The sequence below is a fragment of the Prionailurus bengalensis genome, chromosome A2 (assembly GCF_016509475.1).
Source record: "Prionailurus bengalensis isolate Pbe53 chromosome A2, Fcat_Pben_1.1_paternal_pri, whole genome shotgun sequence".
Taxonomy (NCBI): Eukaryota; Metazoa; Chordata; class Mammalia; order Carnivora; family Felidae; genus Prionailurus; species Prionailurus bengalensis.
In genome coordinates, this window is record NC_057348.1 from 26,556,755 (window position 1) to 26,576,989 (window position 20,235).

Consider the following 20,235-nt stretch of genomic DNA (forward strand, 5'->3'; position numbering starts at 1 on the left):
ATGCTTAACTGACTGAGCCACCCAGGCTCCCCTCAACATAATACCTTTGAGATTCATTCAAGTTGTCATGTGTATCAATAGTTCATTCTTTGTTCTTGCTGAATAGCACTCTATTGTATGCATGTACTACAGTTGGTTTCTCCATTCACTTGTTGAAGGACATTTGAAGCGTTCTCAGTTTTTGGCAATGATGAATAGAGATAATACAAAAAAATTTTTTACAGAGTTTTGTGTAAGCATATGTTTTTATTTGTCTCTGGTGTGGGATAGAGATTGCTGGGTCATATGGTGTGTATATTTAACTGTTTTCTGGAGTGGCTATACCATTTTGTATTCTCACCAACAGTGTTTCAGCTGCTCCATATCCTCACCAATGCTTGGTATTATCATTTGTTTGTTCTTTTTGCTTTTTTTTCCTTTCTGTTAGGTGTGTAGTGATATCATCATGGTTTTAATTTTCATTTCCCTAATGGCTAATGATGTTTAACATCTCTTCAAGTACTCATTGGCCATTCGTATATCATCTTTGTGACATGTCTGTTTAAATCTTTTGCCCATTTTTTATTAGGTCATTTGAAATTTTCATACAGTTGAGTTATCTATGTATTCTGGATACAAGTTCTATGTTGGATATTTAATTTTCAAATATTTTCTCACAGTCTGTGGCATATCTCTTCATTTTCTTAACAGTGTCTTTTGTAGAGAAAAAGGTTTAAATTTTGGTGAAATTCAGTTTACCACATTTTTCTTTTATGGATTATGTTTTGGTATCATATCTAAGAACTCTTTGCCTCACACCAGGTTGCAAAGGTCTTCCTTGATGTTTTTTTCTAAAGTTTTGTAGTTTTACATTTAGATCTATGGTCCACTTTGAGTTAATTTTTGTATAAGGTGTGAGGTTTAGGTCCCGAGTTTTCTTTTTTTGCATATGGTGTCCATTAGTTTCAACATCATGTGATAAAAAGACCATCTTTTCTCCATTGAATTGCCTTTGCACCTTTGCACAGAAATCAATTGGCTGTTTTGAGTGGGTCTATAGTTGGACTCTCTATTCTGTTCCATTGATCTCTGTGTTTATCCCTTCAATATTATTCTGTCATAATTACTGTAGCTGTGTAATAGTTTTTAAAATCAGATAATGTAAGGGCGCCTGGGTGGCTCAGTCAGTTAAGCATCCGATTGTTGATTTCATCTCAGGTCACAATGTCAAGGTTCTTGAGCTGGAGCCCCACTTTGGGCTCTGTGCTGACAGAATGGAGCCTGCTTGGGATTCTCTCTCTCCCTCTCTCTCTCTCTCTCTCTCTCTGCCCCTCCCTGCTTGTACTCTCTCTCTCAAAATAAATAAATAAACATTAAAAAATAAATAAAATAGTGTAAGTTTTCCAGCATTACTCTTCTTCTTCTTCTTTCTTTAATGTTTATTTATTCTTGAGAGAGAGGGCAACAGCGCATGAGCAGGGGAGGGGCAGAGAGGGAGGGAGACACGGAATCCAAAGCAGGCTCCAGGCTCCGAGCTGCCAGCACAGAGCCTGAAGTGGGGCCCAAACCCATGAACCGCGAGATCGTGACCTGAGCCAAAGTAGAACACTTAACAGACTGAACCACCCAGGCACCCCTTCTTTTTCTTTTTAAAGATTTTATTTTTAAGTAGTCTCTACACAACCAGTGCAGGCTGGAACTCATAACCTGAGATCAAGAGTTGTATGCTCCACTGACAAATGAGCCAGCCCTGCCTCTAGTCTTCTTTTTCAAAATTGTTTTACAATCAGCTTATCTGAGTCTCCAAAAAAAATTCTTGACAGAATTTCTATTGGAATAGTGTTGAATCTATAGAACATTTTGGGAAGAACTGGTATCCTGACTATACTGAGTCTCGCAACCACATTCACAGGATGTCTCTCTGTTTACATCCATCTTCTTTTCTTCATTGGCCTTTTGTATGTTTTGGCATTCACATCTTGCACATCTTTTATTAGAGTTATGTCTTAGTGTTTCTGTCCTTTTTAAGCTACTAAATGCTATTTTAATAATTTTCAGTTTCCAATCATTTACTGCTAGTATATTGAAATACAATGGATTTTCAGGTGTTGACATAATGTCTGCAACCTTGCTAAACTCATTTTTTATTTGTAGAAGGTTTTTTTTGTAGGTTCCGTGGGATTGTCCACATAGACAATTTTTTATGTGGGTCTCCAATTATATAATCTAGGCAAAATAATATATAGATAAAGCAAATATGGCAAATGACAACAGCTGTGGAATCTTGAGTGTGGTGAGTATGTGGAAATTCATGGCGGTATTTCAACTTCTCTGTATGTTTGAAAGTTTTTCAGAAGTTTGTGGGGAGGGAAAGTGAGTGTCCCACATACCTGTCTGCCTTGTTACGTTCCCCTTCTGGAAGGTGTGCACTGTTATTAATGCCCCGCTTCTCTTTTATGGGTTTTAAAGGGGATTTTATGGGTGTGTACGCATGCACGCACGCACAGGCACACACATCGGTCCATCGGGTTATTTCCGGTACCGCATTTATAGAATTTAGTTTCTGGAAGCTTTACAAGGGTAGCTGTTGTGGAAAAGCCATCCAGGTGAATTCGCCCAGTCCCTTTCCCAGGTGTTGGTAGCTATTTTATTCCCGCGGTTCAGCCCTAGAGGGCGCCCGCTCCACTTGACTGGCGGCAGCAAGCGGCAGAAGGCGCGGAAGCCACAGTGTCAGGGCGGCCACGTGACTCATGAAAAGTGGGGCCTCCAGAAGTATAAATACGTCTGTTCTCTGGCCTTAGCCACATTTTCTGTGGGTTGCAAAACTTAGACTAAGAGCCCACATTTTGGCTTCGCAGCAGGAAAGACTGAAAGAGTGAAAGGTTGCCCAGAAACCTTCACCCACACGCTGTACCGTGAACTTTTGAAGGATGGATACAACACCCCATTTCCAGGCACTGCATAGCATCCCAAACGTTTTGCTGCTGATTATGGGACTACATTAAAAAATGGTTTTTGGCTAAAGGAAAGCCGTTTTATTTAATACGTTAGAACCTGTTTATAACGCTGGGGTTGGAAGATGTCTCTGAATTAATGACACCAGTCTTATTCTATGTGTAGTTGTTATATTTAGGTAGACAAGATTTCACATTTTCTCTGGATCTGTGTAAGAACGAGCTGTATTGTAATAGTGGGTGTATAGCTTTAAAAACGTATTTAAGTCGACACCAATGGATAAATGACTAGCTTAAGTTAGTCAGATAGAAATGTTTTATTATTAATGTTGAATATGTACAGCAACTTGCAGTAGACTAAAAATTTTTGCCATTAAGAATGTGTACATAAATATCTGTTTTCAGAAATGAGTCTCTTTGGAAAATTTATATTTTTCTTAAAATACAGACTAAATATAGCAATACAGCATAGTTGTTAGGAAAACCAGCTTTGCTACTTCAAAGAATTTGAGCTGCAAACATAGTCATAAAAGAAATGGGTGAAATGATTTATGTATAAGATGATTTGTGGTAACTATTCATAATAATATTTATAATGACTTGACAATAGCAAAAAAAATGGAAATAAATATTCAGGTTTTAGATGAAAAAAATATGTGGCACAGACATGAAATGGAATATTATGAAGATACAAAAGGAGTAAAGAAGACTTTTGTATATGAGAGTCATATCCATCTTTCCACTTGACTACAATTTCTTCAGAGTGGTGTTAAAGGGAAATTTGAGAAATCAGGTGATGTTTCAACCACAATTTTCTTTTTTTTTTTGAACTTTCTATTTTGAAATAATTATATATCCCCAGAAAGTTGCAAAGATAGCACAGAGAGGTCCTTGTACCCTTCATCTAGTTTCCCCCAATGGTTATGGCTCAGGGAACATAATACAATATCAAAACCAGGAAATTAATATCACTACAATGTGCATGTCTGCTATTTTATCACCTAGGTAGTATTGACTAACCACCAGAACTGTTCTGTCCTGCAGAGATCTCCCTGGTGCTACCTTGTTAGTACCTACCCTTCCCTACCCCTGGTAACTACTAGTTAGGTTTCCATTTCTAAAATGTTGTCATTTTGAGAACTTTGTATAAATAGAATCACATAGCAGGAGATTGTGGGGTTTTTTTCCACTTAGCACAATGCCCTTGAGATCCATCCAAGTTGCTTCCTCTATCAGTGGTTTGTTCTTTTTATAGTTTAATATTATTCCATGTAGTATGAGTGTACCACGGTTTTGTTTAATCATTCACCTGTTGTAGGACATTTTGACTGTTTCCAGTTGGGGGTTATTGCAAATAAAGCTACTGTGAACAATCATGTACAGGTTTTTGTGTGAACATAAGTTTTCACTCCTCTGGGATAAATGCCCAGGACTGCAACTGCTGGGTTGTAGGATAAGTGTATGCTTAGTTTTCTAGAAACTGCCAAATTATTTTCCAGAGTGCTGTACCATTTTACATTCCCAAACACAGTTTTCTTTTTATACAAAATGTTATTGACTACTGTTAGCACATGGCACTAGGCCAAAGGCACATGAGAATCGAAGATACTTTTAGTTTCTAGAAAAAATAAATTTTATATATATTAAGTGAAGAGAAAAATACAGGTCAAAAGTAATCTCTGCTGGGCCATAGTCCTATGTTTATTGTGTCAGGTTTTCAAAATGAGTCTTCCCTTACCATCAAGCTAAGCTTTTGTTGGAAAGCTACAACCCTTTGCACAGGCCACCTGGGTTTTCCCCGGATCTCTGACCCTTGCTTATATTCTGCCCCAAGGCTCCCCATGAAGCTTAGGCTTATTCTGGAACGTTCTACCCCCAATAATAGTCATGTAGAAACCTTAGAGAGTCATTTCGAACCATACCCTCCCAGAGACCTCTGTATCTATACAACCTATCCCCGGTTCCCCAGCACTAAACATCATTAAAACTCTATTGAATAGTCTGTCTACCCTCACCCCACCCTTTAAGCTTTAGTTGTTAGAATACACAGGTGAGGTCACATTCCTCTGTGTTAGAAGCGCAGGCTCCAGGGTCATTCTGCCCTTCCTGGTGTCCTTGGACAAGTAACAACTCCTGAGCCTGAATTTCCTCACCTTTACATTTGAGGGGATAAAAACGGTACCAGCTAACAGGGCCATTGTGTTATCTGCAGATAGTCACAGAGTGTCTGCTATGGGCTGGCTGAGGATACAGTTAACAAAGGGAAGCCCTGACCTCAAGGATCATAACTAAAAGAGCAAATACAAGTACAGTGTTCAGGTATCAGTTAGGAAGGATGTTGGATGTCACTACCATGACTTCTAGTGCTTTGATTAAACCTCAGAGGTGAGGCCTTCTGGCCAAGTGTCTGCGATTTCATATTGTTAGAACATTCACTGTATCCCTGGGGGTTGCAGCTTTCTATATGTTTGCTATGGCCGAACCAAGAAAGAGGGCATATGCAGACTTGTACAGAAATTATGATTCCACAAAAGATTTTGAGATGAAGAAGGCTGGTATCTTTCAGAGTGCAAGTTGATTTTGGGAATGTAAAGAATTTCTTTGGGTTGAGTTCCATGGAAATTTCTTACTGACCTGTGTTCCTGAACTATGAAACATGAATACTGGGTTATGGAATAGTTTCTCTTGATTAATAAACAACTAATAAATACTGTGGACAGTAAAAAAAAAAAAAAAAAGAAAGAAAGAAAGAAAAAGTACAGTGTTCAGCCTGGCTTTTGGCCTGTTGTTGGCCTCTGAGAAATGTTAGTTGTTTTATTATCATAGCCAAACTTAACACTTATTTATGTATTAAATAAGTATTTAATGGACTTGAATGGAATATGAACCCAGTATTACACATTTGCTCTAGTATATTTGTATTCATTGTAGTCAGACATTAATCACCTTTGTAGATTGTAGATTGTAGAAGCTGTGCTTGTCTCATGCCCTTGCTAACGTCAAATCAATTGCTGATCAAGGGACTCCATTTTGTGCTTAAAATTTAGGATTATTCTGAATTTAATACCTGGAATATCAGATTCAATAAGGGTCTCTTGCTGCACACAACTTTGAAGGAAGAGTCTTTTTTTTTTTTTAATTTTTTTTTCAACGTTTTATTTTATTTTTGGGACAGAGAGAGACAGAGCATGAACGGGGGAGGGGCAGAGAGAGAGGGAGACACAGAATCGGAAACAGGCTCCAGGCTCTGAGCCATCAGCCCAGAGCCCGACGCGGGGCTCAAACTCACGGACCGTGAGATCGTGACCTGGTTGAAGTCGGACGCTTAACAGACTGCGCCACCCAGGCGCCCCCCCCTTTTTTTTTTTTTTTTTTAAATTCAAGTTAGTTAACATGAAGGAAGAGTCTTTATACAAACTTGTAAAAAAGTCCCTTACAGTGTGTTTGGAAGGTTCATACACTATTAAAAGACTCCAACAACAATAAAGAACACTCTTATTGTTTATAAAAGGTGGCCCATTTCATAAATACTTAATCAGAAATACAAACTTTATGGAGTGCCTGGCTGGCTCAGCTGGTAGAGAATGTGACTCAATCTTGGGGTCGTGAGTTCAAGCCCCACATTGGGTGTAGAGCTCACACACACACACACACACACACACACACACACACACACACACACAATTTAGCAGAGGAAAAAGAAACTCTTAGAGGAAATTTTCATTTTTAAATCTGTAAAAATGCCAAATAATGTGGCCAAAAACACCTCCAAAAACATGGCAGCCAATTGAATGCAAAAATAGTCCAAAGAACCTTGAATTTTAGGTAAACTGTGCATAATGCAAATTGGTAAATGAGTGAACTGGTCACCAGGTAAGTTTATCAATAAAACACATGGCTCTGCTCAGTCTGTTCCTAGGGCAGAACCAACATGGTGGCCACAGGCAGGTTGAACATTATGATAGTGCTGGATGAGAGTGTCCTGTTGGCTGAGCTTAGGTTATATCCCTGCTTCCAGGACGTGGAAAGAGGGATTTGGGGCCTCTCTGACTTCTAGGGAAAGTTGAGGCCCTGTTCCCCACTGTGACCCACACAACCACAGCGGTCTCCAAATACAGTTGACCCTTGAACAACATGAGTATGAACTACGTGCACAGGTTCCGTGTTGCTTATGCACGGATTTTTTTTATAAATGTGGTACAATGCTGTAAATGTAATTTCTTTTATAATTTTCTTAACATTTTCTTTTCTGTAGCTTACTTTAAGAATACAGTTATATATATAAATATATTATAAAATATGTATCATATATTTATATATTTATAATGTGTTGATTTACTTTATGTTACCAGTAATGCTTCTGTCAACAGTAGGCTATTGTAGTTAAATTTAGGGAGAGACAAAAGTTATACTCAACTGTGCGGGAGTCAGCACCCCCAACTGCTGCATTGTTCAAGGGTCAAATATAGTAACCAATAGATGTTCATTATAGTGAATGAATAGTCAGGTAACATGAATTCCAGCCGCAGTTCAATGACCATCCAGTAATGTGACTTTGCAAAAGTTCTGTAACCTCTCTTCAGCTTGAGTTTACTCATGCATAAAGTGTCAGAGTGAACTTAAGATGGTCACTACTGTCCTGTAAGCACTAAGATTTCCTGAGATTTCCTGCTGTTAGAGCTCCCCTCATGTTGTGACCTTTCCAGTAGACTCGAGGCTAGGATGGAGATAAGGAGTACCATTTTTTGTTAGAGGCTTAAGACAGCCAAGACTTCCTATAGCAAAGGTTAATGTTCTGTCTCAAAGATCCATTTCCCCAGGCTCTCTGAATGTAAATGTCAAGGCAATGAAAACAGTGAAATCTAGGCTCTGGTTCCTGTAGAGTCAGAGGCACTCACCTCACACGGTGCAGCCCTAGAGCGAAGGGCTGCCTCTGTGGCCTAAAGCTTCGTAAACTCAGGTTTAGGCTGTCAGCCCTGATTTAAAGAGATTTGGTGGTTCAATTTGCTTCTGGGAGAGAACTGACATTCACAGCAGGGCTTGGGGGGTGGGCTAATAGTGAAACCTGAGCTGGCTTCTTCCCTCTCTGGAGGGGCAGGCAGAGTGAGTCACCTGTTTGCACAGAAGGCTGTGGTAATCAAATCCACAAATTCACAGGCCTTATGCCTTCACCACTTTAAACCATAAAGGTGTCGCAACATAACAGTTTTAATTGCTAAACCGTAGCTGCAAACCCAAATTTCTGGATTTAATCAGAGCTGGGTGTGAAAGGCTGTGTGAATGGTGCTGTTTTTCTGCCAGGTGCATTTATTTGTTCCTCCTCTCCTTTGCTTCCTTGTTTGTCCTCAAGCTCAGACCAAAGGCCTCTGGACATTTGCCATCAGCCTGCTTTCCAACAGATGACGGGCCTATAGTGGCCATGACAGGTTTGCCTTCTTTTCTATTCCTTGCTGGAATCTGTGGACCTTGTATCCACCCCAACCTCCTGGGAACAAGCAACTCTGAATTCTTCTTGCCATAGTGGGTATGAATCTCAGGCTTTCTTTCCTAGAACTCCATTCAATGCATGCCTTCCCCCTCCTTAGCTGGTATAAAACCTCTATCTGCAGTCTTTTCTAGGCGTATATTCCCCACTTCTCAGCAATACAACCATACTGAGCATCACACTGCGCTGAGGGTTTAAGGAAGGCCAAGATAAGGGAGAGGGATGACTCTGGCTCTGAGTCATCAGTCACATGGTTGATGGAGGGATCTGTTGGCCCTGCCCACGTGGTCCCTTTGGCAGGGTCCTCTGCTCCTTTGTTGACATTATCAGTCCCCGGGAATCATTCTGAGGTTGTCCCAGTGGCTGGCTGTTACCACCTTCCACAGGCTTTCAGGTTCAGTCAGTATTCCTAGAATCCGTTCCTTTCTTGAATAGGAGGAAGGGAGAAAGGAAAATATAGGAAGAACCAACAGTGTGGTTTAACACCCTCCTGCATAATTCAGGCTGGCAGCCAGCTCTCCCTTTGTTCCAGCTCTGTGTTTGTACATGGGGTTATACAAAATATAGATAGTTTTTCAAAAGGAATAGTAAAATAATAAAAACTTAATATTCTGTAACCTCAACTGAGTAAGTTCTTTTTTTTTTTCCTTTTTTTTTTTTTTAAAGTAGAAAGCAAGCAAGGGTTTTCACAGTTTTCTTTTTTTTTTTTTTTAATTTTTTTTTTTCCCAACGTTTATTTATTTTTGGGACAGAGAGAGACAGAGCTTGAACGGGGGAGGGGCAGAGAGAGAGGGAGACACAGAATCGGAAACAGGCTCCAGGCTCTGAGCCATCAGCCCAGAGCCCGACGCGGGGCTCGAACTCCCAGGCCGCGAGATCGTGACCTGGCTGAAGTCGGACGCTTAACCAACTGCGCCACCCAGGCGCCCCAACTGAGTAAGTTCTGAACCCAGCACCATCTGATTTAATCAGCACACTTGCCTTTTGAATGAAGTACTATTATTATTTCCATTTGACAGATCAGAAAACTGAGGCTCAATGAGATAGGAAACTTGTTCAAGGTGACACAGCAAGTTGTAGGAGAGCTGGGATTTGAACTTCAGTCTTTTGACACTAGAATCCAAATCCTTATTTATAAGCAGTGCATATTAGATGGGGTTATTTTTAATGCCTATTTTTGAGAGAGAGGGAGAGAGAGAGAGCAAACGGGAGGGGCAGAGAGAGAGGGAGACAGAGGATCCATAGCCGGCTTCATGCTGACAGCAGACAGCAGACAGCAGACAGCAGACAGCAGACAACCCTATGTGGGGCTCAAACTCACTAACCATGCGATTATGCCCTGAGCAGAAGTCAGATGCATAACCAACTGAGCCAGCCAGGTGCCCCATCTTAGATGTTTTAAAAGAAAATGTCAGACCTGTGACCCTAGTGTGGCATTAGAAAATTCTGTTTTCATGCAGTTTGTACCATAGTCCAGCCCTTCTCTCAGTGGGACTATAAAACAGCACCCAGCAGTTATTGTAGCTCAATAAATACTTGCTTGAATTGTATATCTCATAAGCATTTGCATTTTCAAATACTTTTGTGTTTGGTTCAGATGTGGCAAAAAAAATTGAGAGGTCACTGGCAGCATTGTCGTATCTAAAAAAAATAATAAAAACCCTTCTGGGGCTTCTGGCTGGCTTGGTTGGTATAGAGCATGTGACTCTTGATCTTGGGGTGGTGAGTTCAAGCCCCATGTTAGGGGTAGAGTTTACTAATAAAAAAACAGAAAAGAAAAGAGAAAAAACCCCTTCTAGTTCTGCTTAAATTTTTGTTTGCCTACTGAGACTTCTTCAACTCTTCCTTTGACTTCCCAGCTCCCATCGAAACTCACTGAGGATAGGATGCCCTGTAGGGTTTTGGGATGTCTGACCTGGCTTTTAAATCCTGGCTCAGACACTTGCCGTTTGTGTGACCTGACCTGGTTTTCATGCCTCTCTGAGTCTCCACAAAATGTCCATAAAATGAGAGCAATAATACAAGTCTATGAAAAGTAGGCATTCAATGTCTACTTCCTATCTCTGTTAATTATATCAACCACATCAGAGTATTCTATCAATTTAAACTTATACTTAAGGTCCTTCTGAAAACTCTTAAAGGATGCCATTCCTTTATTTATTATTTTTATTTATTTATTTATTTATTTATTTATTTATTTATTTATTTATTTTAGAGAGTGTGAGCAGGGGAGAGGGACAGAGGCAGAGAGAGAGAGAATCCTAAGTGAGTTCTATGCTTAGTGTAGAGCCCAACATGGGGCTTGATCCTATGATCCTGGGATCATGACCTGAGCCAAAACTAAGAGTGGGATGCCCCATCAGACACCCCTATCATTATTATTTTTTTTTAATGTTTGTTTTTGAGAGAGAGAGAAAGAGACACAGAGCACGAGTTGGGGAGGGGCAGAGAGAAAGGGAGACAGAATCCAAAGAAGGCTTCAGGCTCTGAGCTGACAGCACAGAGCCCCATGCAGGGCTCAAACCCACCAGCTGTGAGATCATGACCTGAGCCGAAGTCAGATGCTTAACTGACTGAGCCACCCAGGAGCCCACAATTTGTCTTAGTCTAGGTCACAATTTTACTGGCTTTAATCATCTGCATATACCTTTACAATTTTTGTGTTTTCTATTTAATATCTGTGTTCTTACAGTATGGTTCCTTAATTTGATTAGTTTTTAACTCTGTTCTAGACCTAAGGAATAGTGTCTGTGACATCAGTGGCTTGATGGGTTAGGTGTTTTCATATATCTTAGAAAAAATACATAATTAAGATATCAAATAGTTGTCTATGTGCCACCTAAAGTTATTTCATGGGGCACACTTAAGAAACACTAATTTTGTCATATTTATATCTATATTTTAGGATGAAAAACCAGTAATAACACACAAAAATCTGTGATGGCATGTTTACTATTGTATGCTTCTACTTATATGAACATTTAGGAAAGGCAAAACTCTAGAGACAGAAAGCAGATCAGTGGTTGCCTGGGGCTAGGGACGGAAGTGGGGACTGACCTTGAACAGGAACCAGGGAAGTTTTCAGAGTGATGGAAGAATTCTAGGATGATGGTAGTGATGGTTGCACATCTGTATGAATTTAGACAAATTCATCAAGCTGTGTGTTTCAAATGAATACATCCTATGGTTTATAAATTATATCCCCAAGAAGAAAGAGAAAGAGAAAAAGAAAAGAAATGATCAACCAGAAGGGGGCCTGAGGAGGCTCCTGGAGTCCAGGTGATGTTTTGTTTCTTGATCTGGGTATTAGTTACAAGAGTATGTTCACTTTGTGAAAATTCATCAAGCCATTCATTTATGCTTCATGTACATTCCTACATGAACATTATATCCCAGTAACAGGATTTACTAAAAGAGAGAGAGAGAGAGAGAGAGAGAGAGAGAGAGAGAGAGAAGAAAAAATCAGCTAAGATGGGGGGGGGGGGCGGGGGGCGTACCGTAACTTCCCAATAAAAAGTTGCTACTTTCTTGTTTATTATTTTTTGTAATGACATCATCCTGCCAACTTAGTTTTATGATGTGAAGGGTTTAGGTTTTATATGTCTTAGTTCAGAAAGGGTTATGAAAAGATATATTTAGCTAATCACACCAGTGCTATAAGAATGTCAGCGGAATTCATTGTTTCTTAATTATTCATAGCAATTATCAATGTGGACAATATTCAACTTGCAACCAAAACAAATGGATGTTTGAAGAGGCCTTGGTGGAACAATCAAATCATCAGTCTCAAAATGTCCCCTCTCTCAGCCCAGTCCTGCTGCCTGCCAGTGTTTCAATTCTATATTTATCTTTTCAAATCAGCAGTGTAGCAATTAGTTATTATAATAGGAGCTACCAGTTTATTGTGTGCCAACTTCATGCCAGGCACTGCATTATCAGAGTTTTTCATACTTTAATTGCCTCATTTCACTGTCACAACAACCCTGCCAAGAAGTTTTTTTATACCATTTACAGATGAGGAAACTGAGGCTGGGGGCTCCTGAGTGGGTCCAAGCCCATATTGCTGGTGAGTGACAGAGCCAGAGGGCAAGCTGGAGTCCCACCCATGTACTTTGCTATGTCTTGGGACCTGACGTCAGTGACAGGAAATAAGTGACATGTGTAACAGAATTCTGAAGCCCGAATCATGGCTCTTCACGCGGTTACTATAGTTACTTCTCTACATGATGCTCTCGTTTTTGCTGGGATAACAATGGATCCACTGTTAGCCATTGAGGTGTTTGAACCCCTACCTTCATCATGAAACCCGAGAGACATTTTAATAGGTTTAAAATAGCATTCCTGCCTTTTAATCATATGCTTTTATTTCAGAAGCTCCTGGAACGTTAACAGATCTCGTACTATGGCAGCTTTACCAATATTATTTTTTTCCACTTTGTGTAAAACATAAGAGCTCTCTAAAGGTAATACAACCATATTTAGACAGAGACCTGAAAAACTCCATGACAAAAGTGATGCATTTGGCTGGGTGGGAGGTGCATGGATGCCCCCTCACTAGGTTGAGGGAGGGTGTGGGCATCTGGGCAGGAAGATGTATGGAAAGAGAGGCCTTGGACATGGTAGGAAGGAGAGGCCATAGGGCTTGGGAGAGACAGCAGAAGAGGCAAGAGCTGTGTCTTACAAGTGGATATGGCTCTTGCTAAGCTAATAAACACATGCAGAGGAGGTGGTTTGGATTAGGAATGAGGTGGGGGGGGTGTTGGATGGGCTAAATGGGTGATAAACATTAAGGAGGGCACTTGTTGGGATGAGCACTGGGTGTTATATGTAAGTGATGAATCACTAAATTATTACACTATATCTTAACTAGGATTTATTTTATTTATTTTTTAATGTTTATTTTTGAGAGAGAGAGAAGAGAGACAGAGCATGAGTGGGGGAGGGGCAGAGAGACACAGAGACACAGAATCTGAAGCAGGCTCCAGGCTCTGAGCTGTCAGTACAGAGCCCAATGCAGGGCTTGAACCCATGAACCGTGAGATCATGACCTGAGCCAAAGTTGGACGCTTAACCAACTGAGCCACCCAGGTGCCCCTTAACTAACTTGGATTTAAGTTAAAAATAAAATAAAATAAAATAAAATAATCATAATATCTAAAAAAAACAAAAAAGAATGAGGTGGGAAGACAACCAAGGCCTGAAATGTGTTATTGACAGGCATTCAGAGCACTGAGCTGTCAGGGAGAATAAGGACTCAGAATCTGGGGTTTTCTTGCCTCCTGCATGCCAGCTGCCCAGGCTATGGTCAGGCAGCTTTATTCCCTTTGGACTCGTAAGGCCCATGAAATTCTCAGATGTGGCACATTGAGACACTCATGGGACTAAAGACAAAAGCCAGAGCTTCTGATTCCTGGTCTAATGTCAGATCCATTCTCTCTAATTACAGAGTCATAATGGTGAAGAGGATGGGGACATCCAAGGACCACAGGGCCTCTCTCTCAACACTGGTGAGAACCAGTTTCCTTCCCCTGGTTCTGTAGCTCCTGGCAGAGTTCTGGAAGCTGATTAAAGAGAAGATCAGAAATAATAGGTAATTAGAAACCTTATAAAAAGGAAAAATGCTCTCATCAAACTTACCAAAGCGTCTCCATGGCTGGAAGTGGGGGAGGCATTGTAAAGTACTGGCTTCAAGGGTCACTTGTGCCAAAGGGGTGGCCTAGAGGCTGCGGCAAGTGTTCAGAGGGACTAGGGCTTGTCCCCAGGGGCTGAGTGGGGAGAAGGTTTAGAAATGTATTTCTCAACTGGCCAGCCAGTGAGTAAAAGGCTAAGGAATGCCTTTTAGCAGCCTCAAGAGAACCTCAGCCCAGTGAAACCAGTGGTACAAGGACCAAAGGGGACTGAGGGCAAGAAAGGGAGACACACACACACACACACACACACACACACACACACACACACACAGAGGAGACTGGATTCTGTCAGCAAAACAGGCAGAAGGAGTGGACTTCTCCATTTGCCAGTTTCTCGGGTGTTTGGAATACTCTAGGATGGGTAGTTGGAAGGAGCTCAGCAATGTTTTGGGTCCAGATGATCTATGCAATTAGCTGTGATAGGGTTCCTTACCTCTGGGGGTCCCTAGGGACCATCCCCAGCTTGGGAGGGGTGTGGGAGGTATATGGAATGCAACAGGTGGGCTGAGTGTAGGTTTGGCCCCCAGGTGGTCTGGTTGGACTTCAATAGCTCTCTGAGCAATGGAGCAGAACCCCTCAATTTCTGGAGGTACTTCTCTATCCGGGGATCCTCACAGCCTCTTCCCAATTTAAGGTTGATGTATACACTCCCTCCTACCCCTTTTCCTATACCTTGCTGGCCCTCCCATTTGAATGTCAAGAGACTGTTTTGGAAAAACCCCTAAAGGGACACAGACTGTTTATTTTTGCATTTCTGCTCCCCCAATCTTAAGGCTCCCTTTAAAGCTGGGGGTGGGTGAGTAGGGGCTTTAAGTGACAAAGACAAGGCAGGGGGTGGAGGAGGGGTGAGAAGAGGAACTCCCCACTGTGGGTAATCATCCCAGAGATTCATCCTGCATTTTGGGCTCAGTTTCATTTGCTGGTTCCTTTTTTCCTCCCATCTTCTTTACCTTTATCTCCTCTGTGCCCTTTCATTTCTCCACTCAGTAAACCTTACTAGCCATTTCCTGTGGCAGGGCTGAAACTGAGAAAACTCACTTTGGATGAAGACTGAGACACAGTTTTTCTGTCAAGGAGGTCACATTCGAAGTCAGTTTCAAAACAGAGTGAGCTTTATGCTTAGTGGGGGCAAACAGGAGGGTGGTTTGGGAGCCCAGTTTGTTGGGGGGTGAGCAGACCTGAGACGGTAGGGGTAGAGATCAGGGAGACCTCCCAGAGGAGGGTGGAACTGGTGCTGGTTCCTGCTGGGGCACTTGTATTTAATGCAATATTCACAACATACTTTTCCTAAAACAATTCTTTGTTGTTTATCTGAGATCCAGATTTAACTGGGCATCCTGCATTTTCATTTGCTGAATCTGACAACCCTAGTTTCCTCATGAACATATAGGAGTTAGCTGAATAAATAGAGGGACAGGAGAGAAGAGCACTCCTGCAGAGGGAACGGCATGAGCAAAGACTTGGAGGTGAGGGACCCCATGCTTCATTGAAGGGACTGAACATTGTCCAGTGGCTGGAGTGCAAGGGGGAAGAGAGGGTGTGGAGGGAATGCACCAAACCAGCACATAGTTGTTGAGTGTGTACTAAGTACCAGTCACGCATTGTACTCACAGGGTGCCCTTCTGAGACAGATAGACACAGCTTCTGCTCTCAGGGAGCTCACGGTTCAGCTGAGAGGCAGTGAGGTGGGGAGAGAGGACAGGCACTGTGGAAGTTACAGCTGGGGGAAATCAGCTTGGCCAGGAGGTCAGAAAAGCCCTCTCTCAGGAGATGACAATATGCTCAAGGGTGAGGAGACAGGCATGCTGAGGGCTGGGGGAAAAATGTTCTGGTCTAAGGGAGTAGCATAATGGAGGGCCCAAATTAAAAAAAAAAAGCAAAAAAAAAGCACAGTGGGGTCCTGGATACTCAAATGTGACCAGAGGGGCAGAGGAAGAGACTGGATAAGTGAGCAGGGGCCCGATCACACTGGAGGGAATTTGGGCTGGATCCTGAAAGCAATGGGAGCCACTGAAGGAGTTTAAGGCAGGCAGGGTGACATAACCAGCTTTGTGTTCTTAAAGGTGACTCATGCTGGAAAGAAGAGGATGGATGGGTAGTGTGGAGGCAGAGATGAGGGTGATGAGGGAGGGGGCTCCTGCAGATGTCCAGGGCAGACAAGTCAGTGGCTTGGCCCAGCGTGATCGTGGTGGCGATGAAGAAAGAGAGAAGGAGAGGTGGATCCAGGCTGCTCTGAGGAGGAAGACTTGGCAGGGCTGGGTTATCCGGCACTGGGAAGTGAGTGGGTGGGAGGAGCAGGCGTGACTCAAAGCTTCTGGTTTGGACAGATGGGAGGACGGTGGCACCACTTGCTTAGCAGAGCTGGGGACTTGAGAGGTTTGGGGGTGGCAAATTGACAGAGTTGGGGTTTTCACAAGGAGAAGGTGAAAAAACTGGTGGTGGGCCATCAGAGAAGGGTGTGCAGAAGGAGAGAACCAGGGGGGAGCCAAGCAGAGTTGTGTTCAAATCTCTTCTCTCACACTCAGCTGTGTGGTCTTGATCAATGACTTTACCTCTCCTTGCCTTAGTTTTCTCATCTGTATGCCAGGATGATGCGGGTAGTCTGTCCTCAGAGTTGTGAGAGTGTGGTGAGCAGCCTTGGAGGGGGGGAACCCAATGATCCCCACCTCCTGGTACTTGCATTCTTGTGTGGTACCCTCCCACACTGTCCTAGGGCTGGTCTGTGAGACCAAGGGACTACATGTATGTCATTTTCAAGGCTATATTATAAAAGGGTTTGTGGCTTCTGTCTTTCCTCTCTTAGATCACTCGTGCTGGGGATACCCCAAGCTGCCATGTTGTCAGGAGAGGCTCAGGTGAGGAGAAACTAGTGCTTCCTGCTAAAAAGTACCTGAGTGATCTTGGAAGTGGACTCGCCAGCCCTGGCCAAGCCTCCAGCTGACTGCAGCTCCAGCTGACATCTAGATTGTAAGAGGGCTATCTACCTAATCTGCTTCCAAATTCTTGACCCGTAGAAACTCTGAGATAAGAAATGCTTATGGTTTGGGGCGCCTGGGTGGCTCAGTCAGCTGAGTGTCCAACTCTTGATTTCAGCTCAGGTCATGATCTCACAGTTCGTGGGTTTGAGGTCTGTGTCGGGCTCTATGCTGGTGGTGCAGAGCCTGCTTGGGATTCTCTCTCTCCCTTTGTCTCTGTTCCTCTTCCCCTCTCCCCTGCTCATGTGTGCTCTCTCTCTCTCTCTCTCTCAAAATAAATAAATAAACATTAAAAAGAAAAAGAAATCCCCAAAAGTTTGGGGATGATTTATTATGTGGCAACAGAGAACTGACCTGGAGAGTAAAAACACTTAGCACTGTACCTGGCACACAGTAAGGGCCATAGAATATGCAGCATCTGTAGGTCAAGTTCAGGAGAGAGGCCTGGGCTGGATATATGGATCTGAGAATCTTTCGGCTTAGAGACAAGACTTAGAGACAATAATGGAATCATTGGAGGTGGCTGAGCCAGTCTACACAGATGGGTAGACAGGAGAGGATGGCCTAAGCAAGACACCTGGGCAGAGAGGGGCTGTAAAGCAAGAGGAGGAGCATCTTCATGAGAGAAGGAGGACCCGCAGAGAAAGGAGGGAAACTAGAACAGGAAGTGGGAAGAGGCTGTCTCCTGACGGGGGTGGTCAACAGCATCACTACAGGGGTGCTGAGGGAGGGGGTGGGGGGCGGAGATCTGAGGAGGTTCTTTTGGATTCAGCAACAAAGAGATTCCTGCTGGTCCCACAAGAGCTATTTAGGTGGAGAGAGTGAGGCCAGATTGAATATTGTGGGTTGGGGTGTCAGTATAAACACTTTCCACCCCCAAGTCCCAAACCGAGATGGTTTACAGGAGAATCCTATAGAAAATCCAAACTACAGAAAATCCCAGTCTTATAGGAGCTGTAGAGTGAATAGGCACCCACTCCTTAATTTATTTTATGAACTCATGTAACTTTGATAACAAAACCAGACAAGGAGAGAATAAGGGAGGAAATTAGTAGGCATATCTCATTCATATGAGACATGGATGCAAAAACCCTAAGTAAAACCCTAAACAAAAACCCTAAATAAAATATTAGCAAATGCAATCCAGCACTATATTGAAAAAATCATCACAAAATCATCACACATCATCAAAGGTATGTTTATTCCAAGAATGTATGGACAGTTTAATATAATAAAATCCACGACTAGATTTGGGGGAAAAGGTCCCACCTTAGATAAGATTCAACAACCATTCATCATAAAGCAGAATAGTGCTTCCTTACCCTCATAAAAGGTATCTATCAAAAATCTACAACAATCACTATTTCGAAGGGTAATATATTAGAAACAGTCAAGAACAAGATAGAAATGCCCACTGTCATCATTGCTATCCAACATTGTACTGAAGATTTTAGTGCAGCAATACAAGGAACAGGAAATAAAGACTGGATGGGGAGATACCAAATGTCATTACTTGCAGACTCTATGATTATTCAACAGAAAATTCAAGAGAGGCTATAAACTTATTAGAACTAAAAAAGAGTTCAAGTTTTCTGAATACAAGCTTATTATATAAAAATGAATCATATTTCAATAAATCACCAATATATTATAAAATATATATTTGAAATGTAATTTATAATAGCAATAAAATTTTTAAGAGATAAATAGGAATGTTCTGAGAAAACATCTGACACAATTAGTTCCTCTGTTTTTAGTTGAGGAAATAGAAACCCTAAGAAGGGAAATGATTCCTCTAAGGATACCAGTAAGCCAGGGGCAGTTCTGGATTTTTAGCTGCATCGCATCCTAAAGAGCTGAGTGTTGGTTAATTTTGGCATTGTCTTTCTTTTTGTAAAAAAAATAAAATTCATTGTATTTTCTGATTATAAATTCAGTGTCTGTATATTCTAGAAAATACAGAAAATTCAGAAGTACATTAAGAAGTCATAAACCACTGGGGCATCTGGGGGGCTCAGTCGGTTAAGTGTCCGACTTCTGCTCAGATCATGATCTCGCCATTCATGGATTGAGCCCTGCATTGAGCTCTGTGCTGACAGCTCAGATCCTGAAACCTGCTTCAGATTCTGTCTCCCTCTCTCTCTGCTTCTACCCTGCTCATGCTCTGTCTCTCTCTCTCAAAAATAAACATAAAAAAAGAATAAACTACTAGCATTTCCATCTTACCACGGAGAGAACTATAATCAATGTATTTTCTTCAAAATTTTTGTCTATGTATCTTTGTGTTTTTAAACATAAAATTAGGATTATACCACGTATACCATTTTGTGCATGCCTTATTTCATACACATTTCCCTGTATCCTCATCTAGTCTTTTTGAATATAATATAGCACGGAATCATATTGATTAGGTGTATGCCATTTATTTAACCTATCGATTTGAATTTTCAGAGAAAAATGAAATCATGAGATATGACTGTGATGATCATGCTGATAAAAGTTAAACCCTAGAGCCAACTCAGGCACATGCAGACATGAAAGCAGGTGCGTTTCTAAGGCCAGAGGTTATCCTGCTGGAGAAGAGGAAAGGACAAAACCAACATTTACCTGGCAGGGGACATCCTGCCTGGCAGGAGACAGACATCTCTGGTAATTACGCAGGAAGAGAATGGGATTTGGAAGGAGTCTATCAATTAGCTCTGAGCCTTTAGGCAATTCCCTACCCTCAGAAGCCTTGACTTCCTTAGTGGTGAACTGAGGACAATATGGGTGCCAGGCTCACTTAGGGCCAGCTCCTTCGGGCCTCAGAGCCTTTGCACCGGTCATTTTCTCTGCTAAAGTCAGCTCTGTCCTTCTCCTCACCTGACTGTCCATGTCGACCCTTGGGGCCTGGCTGCCCTTCTCCACTCTGCCCAGCAGGCCGGTTGGGTGAACTTATCATCAGGTGGTTTCTCCCTCCCCACCCCACCTCCATGAAGGGCAAGGCCAGAAGGTGCTCTGGCCTCAGGCCCGGCGTCCAGCCACGACCGAGTCTGAGGCAGAGACCCCCTTCCTTATTCTGCCATTCCTCTAATCCTATACCTCTCAACACTTAGAATCACAACTTGTCATTTTTTTGTCTACTGGCTGTTTCCTTGGGTCTTGTCTGTTTT